This window comes from Camellia sinensis, chromosome 15, assembly GCF_055761805.1.
Source record: "Camellia sinensis isolate YWXY chromosome 15, ASM5576180v1, whole genome shotgun sequence".
In the NCBI taxonomy this organism is placed as follows: Eukaryota; Viridiplantae; Streptophyta; class Magnoliopsida; order Ericales; family Theaceae; genus Camellia; species Camellia sinensis.
This window is the reverse complement of record NC_138975.1, coordinates 123,465,039-123,471,038: the sequence shown is the minus strand read 5'-3', so window position 1 is coordinate 123,471,038 and position 6,000 is coordinate 123,465,039.

Here is a 6,000-nt window from a genome sequence, read left to right as displayed (position 1 = left end):
TTGATGTATATCGTTCCAATGTATATTCTTTATTTGATATTATTCACTAGGCTATCGCTCACGCTCATTCATGTGTTCGTAGGTGAGCCGAGAGAAGTCCAAACTCAGCCTCAGTGAAATTTGTATGGAACAACAAAGGTTTTCGAGAGTCAGCCCTTGCGTCTCATGCACGAGACTTGCCTTCACCTTTATGTCATTTTGTTCTATGTTGTCATGTCGGCGAAGTTTTTGAGTACATCTGTATATAGTTTTGTTTGGTTGACTCAATTTTGAATGATCCTGTCTGTACATAATTTTATGTTGCTATACTTTCTGTTGTGAGTTATTAACATATGTATGTCTGGAATGTTATGATGTGCATATAAGCACGGCTCTATGGACAATTTTTAATTTGCTTCCGTTTGGCCCTTTTTACTATGATGAGTTTTGTCTTATTTGGTTTGAGGTCGTAGGTAATCCCGTGATTACTGACCGGTTATGGCCTTAACCCATAGGGGCGGGTTCGGGTCATGACAGAGTGGTATCAGAGCACGAGTTAATAACTCACACACTTGTCCAAGAGAGCAATAAGCGTCTAGAAAAGATATAGGATGCGTTCATGTGACAAATATGAATCTGATAGCATCAAGAATACGCTTAAGTGTTTAATGCGAATGATTATGTATTATAAGTTTGTGACTCGCTTGCATTACAAATTATTTGGATACGTATGCTCTTTGGTATATGCATACTTGTGACTCTTTTGTATATAGTATAATGCAAGTTTAATCAGATGGTGAGTAATAACTCTGTAAAGTTATTGTTTTGTATGAATGAATAATTGTTCAAAATTCTCCTTGAACATAATTGTGGCTTATGGTCATGAGGCCCTAGCCCGGGGGAAACAATACCGTGGCCTATGTATGAGATATGTTACCCGGTACCAGAGGTTCCATTATGGAACTTGATATGCTTGACCAACATGATATGCTATGCTAAAGGAAGTACCACACATGATTTGAATATGAGATATGAATTGTTACACTAATGTGTACAACAAGTTTGTTTTGTTATAATGCACATACATGAATATATGAATCATGAAAAGTTGTTTATGTGCATTCAATTCTGCCTACGGGTGTCTATGTGAAATATGAACATGATTTGAGTATATAATTACTTAGTAAATGTTCAATATGCGATATATGATAAGTATGCAATTATCTGTTACGTATGTGATTAATTACGTACGATATGTGAAATGAGAATATAAAGACGTGCCTATGTGTGACTATATGTTTATTTTTGTATTGGACATCCCCGTATTTGGCATGATTTAATAAGAGTTCGTGTAGAACGTGGTTAAAGTAAGGGCATACGAGTTGGCAGACTCTTTTACAGCCCTACCTGATAGACTGGAAAGAATGGTACAAGAAATGAAAGAGATCTTAAGACAACAACGTCAGTTGCTGTTATGGTAGGAACTTTTGCCACCACCAGTGTAAGAAAAGCCGAGGAGTCGTTGTCGGATTTTGGGGGCTTGTTGTAGGTGTGGTAAATAGACCATATGGTAAGGAATTGTTCCCGAACTGAGCAAATGTGAATAAATGTTCCGCCTCAGTTAGATTCATACCAATGGTAGAAATTGCTACTCAGGATAGATTAATTACACTCATCCCAAAAAGCACTCAGAATATTGTGACCGTTATCCTAAGTATCTATATTGTTTACAAATGAATGCTTATGTGTTGATTTATTCTGAATTAGTACATCTTTGCTTGGGATATTATTTGATTCGAATCGACATATCCTTTCATATTTGCTGCATGTGTATCTAGATTGGTTAGACCCACAAGATCGAGACCGTGTTCATTGAATGTATATGCTCCATGGGGAAATTTGTGAAATATGTATTGGGATATCGATTAACTCTGCACATGCACATGTACATTTGAACCCATGCTTAAGGTGATTTGATACATTACTGTCTTCAATGACTAAACCACTGGGATTATGACTCTGTGATCGTGTGACCGAGTTGAATACCCTAAATGATGAACTTAGGGCAGCTGAGAAAACTTTTATCTGATTCGATCCAATAGAACCTTTGCCTGACATTGTCTTGATGGAACCTTTGTTTGATTTGATTTGGCAAGACCTGTGTTGGGATTGGTTTGATAAGACCCTCTATCCAATTTAATTTTGTAAAAAGGGATTGAGGATTGCCTGTAAATCAATAGCCAGATTATTCTTGGCAGAAAAACTGATAGACCCAAACTTGAATCTGCTTAGAGTACTTGACCTATTTGAAAGACCTTTTGTGGGCTATCAACAGATTGATCTAACCATGAACACCGTTGAGAACCAACCCCAACTATCGAGAACATGTGTGTTGAAAATAAGTCGAATTGTACAAATCCCGTGATTGGGTGTCTTAGGGAATGATGCTTGAGTATTGTCCCATCCTTGTTTGTTTGACGCTAAGGGAACCGATGACGGCAGATTGATTTGATTATAAGCAGTACTGAACATTTGTCTTTGACTGATCAGAATATGTTTTGTAAGGGAGAGTAGTTGCTTCAATGTTATCAGATTTTGGGAAATCAGGTCATAGTGAATGGTATTATGTTTGTTTTGATGACATTCTTGAGGCCTCCTTTCGTGCTAGGGGACGTTAAGCCTATGTAGCACCTTTGATTGAGATATCTTTTGCCACCGACAGTTTTGTATGGGTGGGTTTGACTAATCGATCTCGAGTCGGCCACCAATGGTCGTGAACGGGTGTGCCTTGATCCCGAGACGATTATTCCTTTGTTTTGTCCGGAATGTCATCCTTTGGTAATATGTAGATGTTATTGACATCCAAGAAACCTTGATTATCCATAAGCGTGTGAACTCAGTACGCCTTGTGTAAATAACTACTCAATGCCATTATATTCTGTAATTGGGGCTCCAAAGATGTGTAAATTGTGGTTAACATGTAATTAATTATTTTGATATTACCTTTGACGTCATGGGGATTAATACATGAATTGTCTTATGCTTTTGACAACTATCAGATGATGTGGGGAGACTTGATGGAGTAAGGAATTGAATATTGAATTGAGTTATAACTGTAGGATGATTGACGGAACATGTACTATGTTAGAAATGGACTGCTTCAGTGTTATTGCACTTTACAATTAATGCTATGGAGATATGGGAACTATGTATATTGTGTGGTCAATTGCCTTGTTGTTACCTTTGTTGACCTGAGAATCAGTGACTGGATCCACCTTGTGTTCCTGAAGACTTTTGATTGACCTTGGATAACTGTGACGAGCCACTGAACTAAATATCAAATCGAATTGTGAATTGCGAAGTTATTGGAAAATGAGTTGAACTTTTGTGACAAGGGAATAAACCGAACTTCCATGGAAAAGTTAGTTGGCATTTGAAATAAATGTGCTGGCAACCTATCGTGAAGAAGGAAATTGTTGAACTGTGTTTAAATGTTTTTCGGTGCCAACAGGTAGAGGTCGAATATCAGATAGTGGCGGAACTACTTCAACACCCCTATTTTGGAATGGAAATAGGAATGTGTGGCTACGAATTTCATTGTGAGGCCACCTTGAGCACCCAAGGTATAAGTCCCGTTGGGTTTTTATATATGGAATTGCTAAGTCTGCTTGTTTGCATGGAATCCTAGTATCTATTGTTTTGGACAGGGATCCTAAAATGTGCTTGAATTCTGGCAAGCCGCAAGAGGCAATGGGAACTGAATTGTGATCCAGCGTTACTTTCTATCCACAAATTGATGTATAGTCAGAAAGAACTTTTTAGATTTTGGGAGAAATGCTCCAAATGTATGCTTTAGATTTTCAAGGAATTGGGAAAAAAAAAAAAAAAAAAAAAAAAACTATCCATCGTTGACAGACTTTGCTTACGACAACAGCCTACACTCTAGTTTCAGTGTGATATCGTACAAGCCTTGTATGGCGGAAGGGGTACGTCTCTGACTAATTGAGAATAGAGTGTTGCTTGATTTTGAGACTAAATAAATGGCTAGCAAAAAGGATTGCAACCGTTGAATGAAAAGTGTTCCGAATTGTGTTTGATTGAAGGCGAAATAAGTTTGAGGGACCAAACTTCCTAAAGGGGGGAAGACTGTAATACCCCTGTTCTGTAGAATGCTAATTGGTCCTTAATATGAGTATGATGATGTGTTTAATATGATTTGGTGTACGATTATGTGTAAATATGTAGTTTTGAATTTCTATCTATTCACCGTAGGAATATCTGTTTGATTTTTCTGCTTTGGAAATTAAATTGAAGGCCTTATCGAGCACAGAACCCAAAATTGATTGCGCCATTGTGGTTGGCCTAATTTTTAGAGCCTACGGTGAAATTTAATTGGAAATTGATTCGAGTCAGACTAAATTGATTAAATTAGCGAGTTAGTGCTCTATTCTTTGATATTATAATAATACTACAAGAGAGGGGCTTTTAATATGAGCACTACACAATCAATTACTCCCTTTTTGCTTCACTTGGCTGATAGACACTCTAAGGAGAGGAGAGGGTCAGTTATTAGAGAGAGAGAAGGGAGAAAAATCTATTTTTGATCTTGAAGGCTTGGAAATTTGAAGTCCAACTCTAAATTGGACCATAGATTGAAGGAATTGGGCTTCTAGGTAAGCCATTGACTCTTGAATTCATGAATTGAACTTGTAATCTTGTAAGCTCAAAGTTTATTTGTGATCAAGAGCGTGATCTAAATTGGTTTTGGTGAGATTTGGCCATGCATGCATAGAATTGCTTTTAGATTTCCATAAGTTTGCATAATCTAGCATGTAACATGCCAATTAAGTAAGATTTGAAGTTTGATCATGCATGCAAGCTTGGTTTTGTTGAGCTTTATGAGAATAGGCACTATTTGCTTCTTTTGAAATGGAATTGGAGCTAAAAGATTGCATGCATGTTTGATTAATGAACTTATATGAGATTTAAAAGCTTGAACCATGAGTTTACAAGAATGTTGGTTTATTTTGAAGAAATGTGACCATGATTTTGAGTAATTGGCCTCCTAATACTTGTATACTCATGGTATGTAATGTGTTTGCATGTTTGGGGAACCAAGATTTTGAGTTTGGAACCTTTGGAGGACGTTTGGAGCTCAAGAACTCATTCTGAAAAACCCAGAATGTTTATGTCCACTCGAGTGGGAGAACGGCCGCTCGAGCGGGAAATACGTGCTCCCAGCACTTTTTTCAGACAAGGTGTCCGCTCGAGCAGGGTAATTCACGCTCGAGCAGGGAGCTATGTAGATAGACCTTCTGCTCGAACGCCCGAGCGTAATTTGGATGCAACCAGTACTTTTGCAGACCTATTGGGTCCGCTTGAGCGGATAAGTCCACGCTCGAGCGGGGACCTTGTTTCCTGAAATTTTGTTCATGCGTTATGTGTTTCGTTTTCCGTTCTCTTTCACTTGTAAGCACTCTTAGGCATACTTTGAGCATTGTAATTGAATTAAAGAGATAAGAATGAAGCCTAAAGAGGAATGCGTGAATTACAGAATGGATTGAGTTAATTGTGACCCATATATGTTACGTGATGTGTAGGGTCAAGCTCCAAGGCAAATCCACAAGCCAATCACTGTGAGTAGTATCTTAATAAAGATATCTGAAATTTGCTAATTGTCCAATTGCTAATCTTCCTATAATTCTGTTAATTTGAAGTATGGACAAAAGTCTGATATGACAAGTTTGAAAGGCTTAAATGCCAGTTTGAAATGAAAGTTTGAAAGGCTTAAATGCCAGTTTGAAATGAAAGTTTGAAAGGCTTAAATGCCAGTTTGATATGGCAAGTTTGAAAGGTTTAAATGCCAGTTTGAAATGAAAGTTTGAAAGGCTTAAATGCCAATTTGATATGACAAGTTTGAAAGGCTTAAATGCCAGTTTGAAACGAAAGTTTGAAAGGTCGAAAGACCAGTTTGATATGAACGTTTGAAAGATCTAAGGACTAGTTTGAAATGAAAGTTTG